We start from the raw sequence: 15,135 nt of genomic DNA on the forward strand, positions 1-15,135 counted from the left end.
TGTGCTGCGGGTGAGGAATGTGTGTTCACAGGAGTCTGCATGGAGGGTGAAGATGGCTGTACCCAGTGGTATGCACCGAGATTGAGGGTGAGGAGGGGTGAACCCAGGGTTTGACATTGTGCTGCGGGTGAGGAATGTGTGTTCACAGGAGTCTGCATGGAGGGTGAAGATGGCTGTACCCAGTGGTCTGCACCGAGATTGAGGGTGAGGAGGGCTGAACCCAGGGTTTGACATGTGCTGCGGGTGAGGAATGTGTGTTCACAGGAGTCTGCATGGAGGGTGAAGATGGCTGTATCCAGTGGTCTGCACCGAGATTGAGGGTGAGGAGGGGTGAACCCAGGGTTTGACATTGTGCTGCGGGTGAGGAATGTGTGTTCACAGGAGTCTGCATGGAGGGTGAAGATGGCTGTACCCAGTTGTCTGCACCGAGATTGAGGGTGAGGAGGGGTGAACCCAGGGTTTGACATTGTGCTGCAGGTGAGGAATGTGTGTTCACAGGAGTCTGCATGGAGGGTGAAGATGGCTGTACCCAGTGGTCTGCACCGAGATTGAGGGTGAGGAGGGGTGAACCCAGGGTTTGACATTGTGCTGCGGGTGAGGAATGTGTGTTCACAGGAGTCTGCATGGAGGGTGAAGATGGCTGCATCCAGTGGTCTGCACTGAGATTGAGTGTGAGGAGGGGTGAACCCAGGGTTTGACATTGTGCTGCGGGTGAGGAGTATGTGTTCACAGGAGTCTTCATGGAGGTTGAAGTTGGCTGTACCCAATGGTCTGCACCGAGATTGAGGGTGAGGAGGGGTGAACCCAGGGTTTGACATTGTGCTGCGGGTGAGGAATGTGTGTTCACAGGAGTCTGCATGGAGGGTGAAGATGGCTGTACCCAGTGGTCTGCACCGAGATTGAGGGTGAGGAGGGATGAACCCAGGGTTTGACATTGTGCTGCGGGTGAGGAATGTGTGTTTACAGGAGTCTGCATGGAGGGTGAAGATGGCTGTACCCAGTGGTCTGCACCGAGATTGAGGGTGAGGAGGGGTGAACCCAGGGTTTGACATTGTGCTGCGGGTGAGGAATGTGTGTTCATAGGAGTCTGCATGGAGGGTGAAGATGGCTCTACCCAGTGGTCTGCACCGAGATTGAGGGTGAGGAGGGGTGAACCCAGGGTTTGACATTGTGCTGCGGGTGAGGAATGTGTGTTCACAGGAGTCTGCATGGAGGGTGAAGATGGCTGTACCCAGTGGTCTGCACCGAGATTGAGGGTGAGGAGGGGTGAACCCAGGGTTTGACATTTTGCTGCGGGTGAGGAATGTGTGTTCACAGGAGTCTGCATGGAGGGTGAAGATGGCTGGACCCAGTGGTCTGCACCGAGATTGAGGGTGAGGAGGGGTGAACCCAGGGTTTGACATTGTGCTGCGGGTGAGGAATGTGTGTTCACAGTAGTCTGCATGGAGGGTGAAGATGGCTGTACCCAGTGGTCTGCACCGAGATTGAGGGTGAGGAGGGGTGAACCCAGGGTTTGACATTGTGCTGCGGGTGAGGAATGTGTGTTCACAGGAGTCTGCATGGAGGGTGAAGATGGCTGTATCCAGTGGTCTGCACTGAGATTGAGGGTGAGGAGGGGTGAACCCAGGGTTTGACATTGTGCTGCGGGTGAGGAATGTGTGTTCACAGGAGTATGCATGGAGGGTGAAGATGGCTATACCCAGAGGTCTGCACCGAGATTGAGGGTGAGGAGGGGTGAACCCAGGGTTTGACATTGTGCTGCGGGTGAGGAATGTGTGTTCACAGGAGTCTGCATGGAGGGTGAAGATGGCTGTACCCAGTGGTCTGCACCGAGATTGAGGGTGAGGAGGGGTGAACCCAGGGTTTGACATTGTGCTGCGGGTGAGGAATGTGTGTTCACAGGAGTCTGCATGGAGGGTGAAGATGGCTGTACCCAGTGGTCTGCACCGAGATTGAGGGTGAGGAGGGGTGAACCCAGGGTTTGACATTGTGCTGCGGGTGAGGAATGTGTGTTCACAGGAGTGTGTATGGAGGGTGAAGATGGCTGTACCCAGTGGTCTGCACCGAGATTGAGGGTGAGGAGGGGTGAACCCAGGGTTTGACATTGTGCTGCGGGTGAGGAATGTGTGTTCACAGGAGTCTGCATGGAGGGTGAAGATGGCTGTATCCAGTGGTCTGCACCGAGATTGAGGGTGAGGAGGGGTGAACCCAGGGTTTGACATTTTGCTGCGGGTGATTAATGTGTGTTCACAGGAGTCTGCATGGGGGGTGAAGATGGCTGTACCCAGTGGTCTGCACCGAGATTGAGGGTGAGGAGGGGTGAACCCAGGGTTTGACATTGTGCTGCGGGTGAGGAATGTGTGTTCACAGGAGTCTGCATGGAGGGTGAAGATGGCTGTACCCAGTGGTCTGCACCGAGATTGAGGGTGAGGAGGGGTGAACCCAGGGTTTGACATTGTGCTGCTGGTGAGGAATGTGTGTTCACAGGAGTCTGCATGGAGGGTGAAGATGGCTGCATCCAGTGGTCTGCACTGAGATTGAGGGTGAGGAGGGGTGAACCCAGGGTTTGACATTGTGCTGCGGGTGAGGAGTATGTGTTCACAGGAGTCTTCATGGAGGTTGAAGTTGGCTGTACCCAATGGTCTGCACCGAGATTGAGGGTGAGGAGGGGTGAACCCAGGGTTTGACATTGTGCTGCGGGTGAGGAATGTGTGTTCACAGGAGTCTGCATGGAGGGTGAAGATGGCTGTACCCAGTGGTCTGCACCGAGATTGAGGGTGAGGAGGGATGAACCCAGGGTTTGACATTGTGCTGCGGGTGAGGAATGTGTGTTTACAGGAGTCTGCATGGAGGGTGAAGATGGCTGTACCCAGTGGTCTGCACCGAGATTGAGGGTGAGGAGGGGTGAACCCAGGGTTTGACATTGTGCTGCGGGTGAGGAATGTGTGTTCATAGGAGTCTGCATGGAGGGTGAAGATGGCTCTACCCAGTGGTCTGCACCGAGATTGAGGGTGAGGAGGGGTGAACCCAGGGTTTGACATTGTGCTGCGGGTGAGGAATGTGTGTTCACAGGAGTCTGCATGGAGGGTGAAGATGGCTGTACCCAGTGGTCTGCACCGAGATTGAGGGTGAGGAGGGGTGAACCCAGGGTTTGACATTTTGCTGCGGGTGAGGAATGTGTGTTCACAGGAGTCTGCATGGAGGGTGAAGATGGCTGGACCCAGTGGTCTGCACCGAGATTGAGGGTGAGGAGGGGTGAACCCAGGGTTTGACATTGTGCTGCGGGTGAGGAATGTGTGTTCACAGTAGTCTGCATGGAGGGTGAAGATGGCTGTACCCAGTGGTCTGCACCGAGATTGAGGGTGAGGAGGGGTGAACCCAGGGTTTGACATTGTGCTGCGGGTGAGGAATGTGTGTTCACAGGAGTCTGCATGGAGGGTGAAGATGGCTGTATCCAGTGGTCTGCACTGAGATTGAGGGTGAGGAGGGGTGAACCCAGGGTTTGACATTGTGCTGCGGGTGAGGAATGTGTGTTCACAGGAGTATGCATGGAGGGTGAAGATGGCTATACCCAGAGGTCTGCACCGAGATTGAGGGTGAGGAGGGGTGAACCCAGGGTTTGACATTGTGCTGCGGGTGAGGAATGTGTGTTCACAGGAGTCTGCATGGAGGGTGAAGATGGCTGTACCCAGTGGTCTGCACCGAGATTGAGGGTGAGGAGGGGTGAACCCAGGGTTTGACATTGTGCTGCGGGTGAGGAATGTGTGTTCACAGGAGTCTGCATGGAGGGTGAAGATGGCTGTACCCAGTGGTCTGCACCGAGATTGAGGGTGAGGAGGGGTGAACCCAGGGTTTGACATTGTGCTGCGGGTGAGGAATGTGTGTTCACAGGAGTGTGTATGGAGGGTGAAGATGGCTGTACCCAGTGGTCTGCACCGAGATTGAGGGTGAGGAGGGGTGAACCCAGGGTTTGACATTGTGCTGCGGGTGAGGAATGTGTGTTCACAGGAGTCTGCATGGAGGGTGAAGATGGCTGTATCCAGTGGTCTGCACCGAGATTGAGGGTGAGGAGGGGTGAACCCAGGGTTTGACATTTTGCTGCGGGTGATTAATGTGTGTTCACAGGAGTCTGCATGGGGGGTGAAGATGGCTGTACCCAGTGGTCTGCACCGAGATTGAGGGTGAGGAGGGGTGAACCCAGGGTTTGACATTGTGCTGCGGGTGAGGAATGTGTGTTCACAGGAGTCTGCATGGAGGGTGAAGATGGCTGTACCCAGTGGTCTGCACCGAGATTGAGGGTGAGGAGGGGTGAACCCAGGGTTTGACATTGTGCTGCTGGTGAGGAATGTGTGTTCACAGGAGTCTGCATGGAGGGTGAAGATTGCTGTACCCAGTGGTCTGCACCGAGATTGAGGGTGAGGAGGGGTGAACCCAGGGTTTGACATTGTGCTGCGGGTGAGGAATGTGTGTGCACAGGAGTCTGCATGGAGGGTGAAGATGGCTGTACCCAGTGGTCTGCACCGAGATTGAGGGTGAGGAGGGCTGAACCCAGGGTTTGACATTGTGCTGCGAGTGAGGAATGTGTGTTCACAGGAGTCTGCATGGAGGGTGAAGATGGCTGTATCCAGTGGTCTGCACCGAGATTGAGGGTGAGGAGGGGTGAACCCAGGGTTTGACATTGTGGTGCGGGTGAGGAATGTGTGTTTACAGGAGTCTGCATGGAGGGTGAAGATGGCTGTACCCAGTGGTCTGCACCGAGATTGAGGGTGAGGAGGGGTGAACCCAGGGTTTGACATTGTGCTGCGGGTGAGGAATGTGTGTTCACAGGAGTCTGCATGGAGGGTGAAGATGGCTGTACCCAGTGGTCTGCACCGAGATTGAGGGTGAGGAGGGGTGAACCCAGGGTTTGACATTGTGCTGCGGGTGAGGAATGTGTGTTCACAGGAGTCTGCATGGAGGGTGAAGATGGCTGTATCCAGTGGTCTGCACCGAGATTGAGGGTGAGGAGGGGTGAACCCAGGGTTTGACATTTTGCTGCGGGTGATTAATGTGTGTTCACAGGAGTCTGCATGGGGGGTGAAGATGGCTGTACCCAGTGGTCTGCACCGAGATTGAGGGTGAGGAGGGGTGAACCCAGGGTTTGACATTGTGCTGCGGGTGAGGAATGTGTGTTCACAGGAGTCTGCATGGAGGGTGAAGATGGCTGTACCCAGTGGTCTGCACCGAGATTGAGGGTGAGGAGGGGTGAACCCAGGGTTTGACATTGTGCTGCTGGTGAGGAATGTGTGTTCACAGGAGTCTGCATGGAGGGTGAAGATTGCTGTACCCAGTGGTCTGCACCGAGATTGAGGGTGAGGAGGGGTGAACCCAGGGTTTGACATTGTGCTGCGGGTGAGGAATGTGTGTGCACAGGAGTCTGCATGGAGGGTGAAGATGGCTGTACCCAGTGGTCTGCACCGAGATTGAGGGTGAGGAGGGCTGAACCCAGGGTTTGACATTGTGCTGCGAGTGAGGAATGTGTGTTCACAGGAGTCTGCATGGAGGGTGAAGATGGCTGTATCCAGTGGTCTGCACCGAGATTGAGGGTGAGGAGGGGTGAACCCAGGGTTTGACATTGTGGTGCGGGTGAGGAATGTGTGTTTACAGGAGTCTGCATGGAGGGTGAAGATGGCTGTACCCAGTGGTCTGCACCGAGATTGAGGGTGAGGAGGGGTGAACCCAGGGTTTGACATTGTGCTGCGGGTGAGGAATGTGTGTTCACAGGAGTCTGCATGGAGGGTGAAGATGGCTCTACCCAGTGGTCTGCACCGAGATTGAGGGTAAGGATGGGTGAACCCAGGGTTTGACATTGTGCTGCGGGTGTGGAATGTGTGTTCACAGGAGTCTGCATGGAGGGTGAAGATGGCTGTACCCAGTGGTCTGCACCGAGACTGAGGGTGAGGAGGGGTGAACCCAAGGTTTGACATTGTGCTGCAGGTGAGGAATGTGTGTTCACAGGAGTCTGCATGGAGGGTGAAGATGGCTGTATCCAGTGGTCTGCACCGAGATTGAGGGTGAGGAGGGGTGAACCCAGGGTTTGACATTTTGCTGCGGGTGAGGAATGTGTGTTCACAGGAGTCTGCATGGAGGGTGAAGATGGCTGTACCCAGTGTCTGCACCGAGATTGAGGGTGAGGAGGGGTGAACCCAGGGTTTGACATTGTGCTGCGGGTGAGGAATGTGTGTTCACAGGAGTATGCATGGAGGGTGAAGATGGCTATACCCAGTGGTCTGCACCGAGATTGAGGGTGAGGAGGGGTGAACCCAAGGTTTGACATTGTGCTGCGGGTGAGGAATGTGTGTTCACAGGAGTCTGCATGGAGGGTGAAGATGGCTGTACCCAGTGGTCTGCACCGAGATTGAGGGTGAGGAGGGGTGAACCCAGGGTTTGACATTGTGCTGCGGGTGAGGAATGTGTGTTCACAGGAGTCTGCATGGAGGGTGAAGATGGCTGTATCCAGTGGTCTGCACTGAGATTGAGGGTGAGGAGGGGTGAACCCAGGGTTTGACATTGTGCTGCGGGTGAGGAATGTGTGTTCACAGGAGTATGCATGGAGGGTGAAGATGGCTATACCCAGTGGTCTGCACCGAGATTGAGGGTGAGGAGGGGTGAACCCAGGGTTTGACATTGTGCTGCGGGTGAGGAATGTGTGTTCACAGGAGTCTGCATGGAGGGAGAAGATGGCTGTACCCAGTGGTCTGCACCGAGATTGAGGGTGAGGAGGAGTGAACCCAGGGTTTGACATTGTGCTGCGGGTGAGGAATGTGTGTTCACAGGAGTCTGCATGGAGGGTGAAGATGGCTGTACCCCGTGGTCTGCACCGAGATTGAGGGTGAGGAGGGGTGAACCCAGGGTTTGACATTGTGCTGCGGGTGAGGAATGTGTGTTCACAGGAGTCTGCATGGAGGGTGAAGATGGCTATACCCAGTGGTCTGCACCGAGATTGAGGGTGAGGAGGGGTGAACCCAGGGTTTGACATTGTGCTGCGGGTGAGGAATGTGTGTTCACAGGAGTCTGCATGGAGGGTGAAGATGGCTGTACCCAGTGGTCTGCACCGAGATTGAGGGTGAGGAGGGGTGAACCCAGGGTTTGACATTGTGCTGCGGGTGAGGAATGTGTGTTCACAGGAGTCTGCATGGAGGGTGAAGATGGCTGTACCCAGTGGTCTGCACCGAGATTGAGGGTGAGGAGGGGTGAACCCAGGGTTTGACATTGTGCTGCGGGTGAGGAATGTGTGTTCACAGGAGTCTGCATGGAGGGTGAAGATGGCTGTACCCAGTGGTCTGCACCGAGATTGAGAGTGAGGAGGGGTGAACCCAGGGTTTGGCATTGTGCTGCGGGTGAGGAATGTGTGTTCACAGGAGTCTGCATGGAGGGTGAAGATGGCTGTATCCAGTGGTCTGCACCGAGATTGAGGGTGAGGAGGGGTGAACCCAGGGTTTGACATTGTGCTGCGGGTGAGGAATGTGTGTTCACAGGAGTCTGCATGGAGGGTGAAGATGGCTGTACCCAGTGGTATGCACCGAGATTGAGGGTGAGGAGGGGTGAACCCAGGGTTTGACATTGTGCTGCGGGTGAGGAATGTGTGTTCACAGGAGTCTGCATGGAGGGTGAAGATGGCTGTACCCAGTGGTCTGCACCGAGATTGAGGGTGAGGAGGGCTGAACCCAGGGTTTGACATGTGCTGCGGGTGAGGAATGTGTGTTCACAGGAGTCTGCATGGAGGGTGAAGATGGCTGTATCCAGTGGTCTGCACCGAGATTGAGGGTGAGGAGGGGTGAACCCAGGGTTTGACATTGTGCTGCGGGTGAGGAATGTGTGTTCACAGGAGTCTGCATGGAGGGTGAAGATGGCTGTACCCAGTTGTCTGCACCGAGATTGAGGGTGAGGAGGGGTGAACCCAGGGTTTGACATTGTGCTGCAGGTGAGGAATGTGTGTTCACAGGAGTCTGCATGGAGGGTGAAGATGGCTGTACCCAGTGGTCTGCACCGAGATTGAGGGTGAGGAGGGGTGAACCCAGGGTTTGACATTGTGCTGCGGGTGAGGAATGTGTGTTCACAGGAGTCTGCATGGAGGGTGAAGATGGCTCTACCCAGTGGTCTGCACCGAGATTGAGGGTAAGGATGGGTGAACCCAGGGTTTGACATTGTGCTGCGGGTGTGGAATGTGTGTTCACAGGAGTCTGCATGGAGGGTGAAGATGGCTGTACCCAGTGGTCTGCACCGAGACTGAGGGTGAGGAGGGGTGAACCCAAGGTTTGACATTGTGCTGCAGGTGAGGAATGTGTGTTCACAGGAGTCTGCATGGAGGGTGAAGATGGCTGTATCCAGTGGTCTGCACCGAGATTGAGGGTGAGGAGGGGTGAACCCAGGGTTTGACATTTTGCTGCGGGTGAGGAATGTGTGTTCACAGGAGTCTGCATGGAGGGTGAAGATGGCTGTACCCAGTGTCTGCACCGAGATTGAGGGTGAGGAGGGGTGAACCCAGGGTTTGACATTGTGCTGCGGGTGAGGAATGTGTGTTCACAGGAGTATGCATGGAGGGTGAAGATGGCTATACCCAGTGGTCTGCACCGAGATTGAGGGTGAGGAGGGGTGAACCCAAGGTTTGACATTGTGCTGCGGGTGAGGAATGTGTGTTCACAGGAGTCTGCATGGAGGGTGAAGATGGCTGTACCCAGTGGTCTGCACCGAGATTGAGGGTGAGGAGGGGTGAACCCAGGGTTTGACATTGTGCTGCGGGTGAGGAATGTGTGTTCACAGGAGTCTGCATGGAGGGTGAAGATGGCTGTATCCAGTGGTCTGCACTGAGATTGAGGGTGAGGAGGGGTGAACCCAGGGTTTGACATTGTGCTGCGGGTGAGGAATGTGTGTTCACAGGAGTATGCATGGAGGGTGAAGATGGCTATACCCAGTGGTCTGCACCGAGATTGAGGGTGAGGAGGGGTGAACCCAGGGTTTGACATTGTGCTGCGGGTGAGGAATGTGTGTTCACAGGAGTCTGCATGGAGGGAGAAGATGGCTGTACCCAGTGGTCTGCACCGAGATTGAGGGTGAGGAGGAGTGAACCCAGGGTTTGACATTGTGCTGCGGGTGAGGAATGTGTGTTCACAGGAGTCTGCATGGAGGGTGAAGATGGCTGTACCCCGTGGTCTGCACCGAGATTGAGGGTGAGGAGGGGTGAACCCAGGGTTTGACATTGTGCTGCGGGTGAGGAATGTGTGTTCACAGGAGTCTGCATGGAGGGTGAAGATGGCTATACCCAGTGGTCTGCACCGAGATTGAGGGTGAGGAGGGGTGAACCCAGGGTTTGACATTGTGCTGCGGGTGAGGAATGTGTGTTCACAGGAGTCTGCATGGAGGGTGAAGATGGCTGTACCCAGTGGTCTGCACCGAGATTGAGGGTGAGGAGGGGTGAACCCAGGGTTTGACATTGTGCTGCGGGTGAGGAATGTGTGTTCACAGGAGTCTGCATGGAGGGTGAAGATGGCTGTACCCAGTGGTCTGCACCGAGATTGAGGGTGAGGAGGGGTGAACCCAGGGTTTGACATTGTGCTGCGGGTGAGGAATGTGTGTTCACAGGAGTCTGCATGGAGGGTGAAGATGGCTGTACCCAGTGGTCTGCACCGAGATTGAGAGTGAGGAGGGGTGAACCCAGGGTTTGGCATTGTGCTGCGGGTGAGGAATGTGTGTTCACAGGAGTCTGCATGGAGGGTGAAGATGGCTGTATCCAGTGGTCTGCAACGAGATTGAGGGTGAGGAGGGGTGAACCCAGGGTTTGACATTGTGCTGCGGGTGAGGAATGTGTGTTCACAGGAGTCTGCATGGAGGGTGAAGATGGCTGTACCCAGTGGTATGCACCGAGATTGAGGGTGAGGAGGGGTGAACCCAGGGTTTGACATTGTGCTGCGGGTGAGGAATGTGTGTTCACAGGAGTCTGCATGGAGGGTGAAGATGGCTGTACCCAGTGGTCTGCACCGAGATTGAGGGTGAGGAGGGCTGAACCCAGGGTTTGACATGTGCTGCGGGTGAGGAATGTGTGTTCACAGGAGTCTGCATGGAGGGTGAAGATGGCTGTATCCAGTGGTCTGCACCGAGATTGAGGGTGAGGAGGGGTGAACCCAGGGTTTGACATTGTGCTGCGGGTGAGGAATGTGTGTTCACAGGAGTCTGCATGGAGGGTGAAGATGGCTGTACCCAGTTGTCTGCACCGAGATTGAGGGTGAGGAGGGGTGAACCCAGGGTTTGACATTGTGCTGCAGGTGAGGAATGTGTGTTCACAGTAGTCTGCATGGAGGGTGAAGATGGCTGTACCCAGTGGTCTGCACCGAGATTGAGGGTGAGGAGGGGTGAACCCAGGGTTTGACATTGTGCTGCGGGTGAGGAATGTGTGTTCACAGGAGTCTGCATGGAGGGTGAAGATGGCTGCATCCAGTGGTCTGCACTGAGATTGAGGGTGAGGAGGGGTGAACCCAGGGTTTGACATTGTGCTGCGGGTGAGGAGTATGTGTTCACAGGAGTCTTCATGGAGGTTGAAGTTGGCTGTACCCAATGGTCTGCACCGAGATTGAGGGTGAGGAGGGGTGAACCCAGGGTTTGACATTGTGCTGCGGGTGAGGAATGTGTGTTCACAGGAGTCTGCATGGAGGGTGAAGATGGCTGTACCCAGTGGTCTGCACCGAGATTGAGGGTGAGGAGGGATGAACCCAGGGTTTGACATTGTGCTGCGGGTGAGGAATGTGTGTTTACAGGAGTCTGCATGGAGGGTGAAGATGGCTGTACCCAGTGGTCTGCACCGAGATTGAGGGTGAGGAGGGGTGAACCCAGGGTTTGACATTGTGCTGCGGGTGAGGAATGTGTGTTCATAGGAGTTTGCATGGAGGGTGAAGATGGCTCTACCCAGTGGTCTGCACCGAGATTGAGGGTGAGGAGGGGTGAACCCAGGGTTTGACATTGTGCTGCGGGTGAGGAATGTGTGTTCACAGGAGTCTGCATGGAGGGTGAAGATGGCTGTACCCAGTGGTCTGCACCGAGATTGAGGGTGAGGAGGGGTGAACCCAGGGTTTGACATTTTGCTGCGGGTGAGGAATGTGTGTTCACAGGAGTCTGCATGGAGGGTGAAGATGGCTGGACCCAGTGGTCTGCACCGAGATTGAGGGTGAGGAGGGGTGAACCCAGGGTTTGACATTGTGCTGCGGGTGAGGAATGTGTGTTCACAGTAGTCTGCATGGAGGGTGAAGATGGCTGTACCCAGTGGTCTGCACCGAGATTGAGGGTGAGGAGGGGTGAACCCAGGGTTTGACATTGTGCTGCGGGTGAGGAATGTGTGTTCACAGGAGTCTGCATGGAGGGTGAAGATGGCTGTATCCAGTGGTCTGCACTGAGATTGAGGGTGAGGAGGGGTGAACCCAGGGTTTGACATTGTGCTGCGGGTGAGGAATGTGTGTTCACAGGAGTATGCATGGAGGGTGAAGATGGCTATACCCAGAGGTCTGCACCGAGATTGAGGGTGAGGAGGGGTGAACCCAGGGTTTGACATTGTGCTGCGGGTGAGGAATGTGTGTTCACAGGAGTCTGCATGGAGGGTGAAGATGGCTGTACCCAGTGGTCTGCACCGAGATTGAGGGTGAGGAGGGGTGAACCCAGGGTTTGACATTGTGCTGCGGGTGAGGAATGTGTGTTCACAGGAGTCTGCATGGAGGGTGAAGATGGCTGTACCCAGTGGTCTGCACCGAGATTGAGGGTGAGGAGGGGTGAACCCAGGGTTTGACATTGTGCTGCGGGTGAGGAATGTGTGTTCACAGGAGTGTGTATGGAGGGTGAAGATGGCTGTACCCAGTGGTCTGCACCGAGATTGAGGGTGAGGAGGGGTGAACCCAGGGTTTGACATTGTGCTGCGGGTGAGGAATGTGTGTTCACAGGAGTCTGCATGGAGGGTGAAGATGGCTGTATCCAGTGGTCTGCACCGAGATTGAGGGTGAGGAGGGGTGAACCCAGGGTTTGACATTTTGCTGCGGGTGATTAATGTGTGTTCACAGGAGTCTGCATGGGGGGTGAAGATGGCTGTACCCAGTGGTCTGCACCGAGATTGAGGGTGAGGAGGGGTGAACCCAGGGTTTGACATTGTGCTGCGGGTGAGGAATGTGTGTTCACAGGAGTCTGCATGGAGGGTGAAGATGGCTGTACCCAGTGGTCTGCACCGAGATTGAGGGTGAGGAGGGGTGAACCCAGGGTTTGACATTGTGCTGCTGGTGAGGAATGTGTGTTCACAGGAGTCTGCATGGAGGGTGAAGATTGCTGTACCCAGTGGTCTGCACCGAGATTGAGGGTGAGGAGGGGTGAACCCAGGGTTTGACATTGTGCTGCGGGTGAGGAATGTGTGTGCACAGGAGTCTGCATGGAGGGTGAAGATGGCTGTACCCAGTGGTCTGCACCGAGATTGAGGGTGAGGAGGGCTGAACCCAGGGTTTGACATTGTGCTGCGAGTGAGGAATGTGTGTTCACAGGAGTCTGCATGGAGGGTGAAGATGGCTGTATCCAGTGGTCTGCACCGAGATTGAGGGTGAGGAGGGGTGAACCCAGGGTTTGACATTGTGGTGCGGGTGAGGAATGTGTGTTTACAGGAGTCTGCATGGAGGGTGAAGATGGCTGTACCCAGTGGTCTGCACCGAGATTGAGGGTGAGGAGGGGTGAACCCAGGGTTTGACATTGTGCTGCGGGTGAGGAATGTGTGTTCACAGGAGTCTGCATGGAGGGTGAAGATGGCTCTACCCAGTGGTCTGCACCGAGATTGAGGGTAAGGATGGGTGAACCCAGGGTTTGACATTGTGCTGCGGGTGTGGAATGTGTGTTCACAGGAGTCTGCATGGAGGGTGAAGATGGCTGTACCCAGTGGTCTGCACCGAGACTGAGGGTGAGGAGGGGTGAACCCAAGGTTTGACATTGTGCTGCAGGTGAGGAATGTGTGTTCACAGGAGTCTGCATGGAGGGTGAAGATGGCTGTATCCAGTGGTCTGCACCGAGATTGAGGGTGAGGAGGGGTGAACCCAGGGTTTGACATTTTGCTGCGGGTGAGGAATGTGTGTTCACAGGAGTCTGCATGGAGGGTGAAGATGGCTGTACCCAGTGTCTGCACCGAGATTGAGGGTGAGGAGGGGTGAACCCAGGGTTTGACATTGTGCTGCGGGTGAGGAATGTGTGTTCACAGGAGTATGCATGGAGGGTGAAGATGGCTATACCCAGTGGTCTGCACCGAGATTGAGGGTGAGGAGGGGTGAACCCAAGGTTTGACATTGTGCTGCGGGTGAGGAATGTGTGTTCACAGGAGTCTGCATGGAGGGTGAAGATGGCTGTACCCAGTGGTCTGCACCGAGATTGAGGGTGAGGAGGGGTGAACCCAGGGTTTGACATTGTGCTGCGGGTGAGGAATGTGTGTTCACAGGAGTCTGCATGGAGGGTGAAGATGGCTGTATCCAGTGGTCTGCACTGAGATTGAGGGTGAGGAGGGGTGAACCCAGGGTTTGACATTGTGCTGCGGGTGAGGAATGTGTGTTCACAGGAGTATGCATGGAGGGTGAAGATGGCTATACCCAGTGGTCTGCACCGAGATTGAGGGTGAGGAGGGGTGAACCCAGGGTTTGACATTGTGCTGCGGGTGAGGAATGTGTGTTCACAGGAGTCTGCATGGAGGGAGAAGATGGCTGTACCCAGTGGTCTGCACCGAGATTGAGGGTGAGGAGGAGTGAACCCAGGGTTTGACATTGTGCTGCGGGTGAGGAATGTGTGTTCACAGGAGTCTGCATGGAGGGTGAAGATGGCTGTACCCCGTGGTCTGCACCGAGATTGAGGGTGAGGAGGGGTGAACCCAGGGTTTGACATTGTGCTGCGGGTGAGGAATGTGTGTTCACAGGAGTCTGCATGGAGGGTGAAGATGGCTATACCCAGTGGTCTGCACCGAGATTGAGGGTGAGGAGGGGTAAACCCAGGGTTTGACATTGTGCTGCGGGTGAGGAATGTGTGTTCACAGGAGTCTGCATGGAGGGTGAAGATGGCTGTATCCAGTGGTCTGCACCGAGATTGAGGGTGAGGAGGGGTGAACCCAGGGTTTGACATTTTGCTGCGGGTGAGGAATGTGTGTTCACAGGAGTCTGCATGGGGGGTGTAGATGGCTGTACCCAGTGGTCTGCACCGAGATTGAGGGTGAGGAGGGGTGAACCCAGGGTTTGACATTGTGCTGCGGGTGAGGAATGTGTGTTCACAGGAGTCTGCATGGAAGGTGAAGATGGCTGTACCCAGTGGTCTGCACCGAGATTGAGGGTGAGGAGGGGTGAACCCAGGGTTTGACATTGTGCTGCTGGTGAGGAATGTGTGTTCACAGGAGTCTGCATGGAGGGTGAAGATGGCTGTACCCAGTGGTCTGCACCGAGATTGAGGGTGAGGAGGGGTGAACCCAGGGTTTGACATTGTGCTGCGGGTGAGGAATGTGTGTTCACTGGAGTCTGCATGGAGTGTGAAGATGGCTGCACCCAGTGGTCTGCACCGAGATTGAGGGTGAGGAGGGGTGAACCCAGGGTTTGACATTGTGCTGTGGGTGAGGAATGTGTGTTCACAGGAGTCTGCATGGAGGGTGAAGATGGCTGTACCCAGTGGTCTGCACCGAGATTGAGGGTGAGGAGGGGTGAACCCAGGGTTTGACATTGTGCTGCGGGTGAGGAATGTGTGTTCACAGGAGTCTGCATGGAGGGTGAAGATGGCTGTACCCAGTGGTCTGCACCGAGATTGAGGGTGAGGAGGGGTGAACCCAGGGTTTGACATTGTGCTGCGGGTGAGGAATGTGTGTTCACAGGAGTCTGCATGGAGGGTGAAGATGGCTGTACCCAGTGGTCTGCACCGAGATTGAGGGTGAGGAGGGGTGAACCCAGGGTTTGACATTGTGCTGCGGGTGAGGAATGTGTGTTCACAGGAGTCTGCATGGAGGGTGAAGATGGCTGTACCCAGTGGTCTGCACCGAGATTGAGGGTGAGGAGGGGTGAACCCAGGGTTTGACATTGTGCTGCGGGTGAGGAATGTGTGTTCACAGGAGTCTGCATGGAGGGT

At 55.6% G+C, this 15,135-nt stretch overlaps 1 protein-coding gene across 3 annotated transcripts in view; it reads right to left on the reverse strand.

Annotated features, from left to right (window-relative positions):
• Nucleotides 1–15,135, reverse strand: part of ripor2 (RHO family interacting cell polarization regulator 2) — a 111,944-nt gene that overhangs the window by 38,269 nt on the left and 58,540 nt on the right. The gene's annotated exons all lie outside the window — the stretch shown is intronic.

This window comes from Narcine bancroftii, chromosome 1, assembly GCF_036971445.1.
Source record: "Narcine bancroftii isolate sNarBan1 chromosome 1, sNarBan1.hap1, whole genome shotgun sequence".
Lineage (NCBI taxonomy): Eukaryota > Metazoa > Chordata > Chondrichthyes > Torpediniformes > Narcinidae > Narcine > Narcine bancroftii.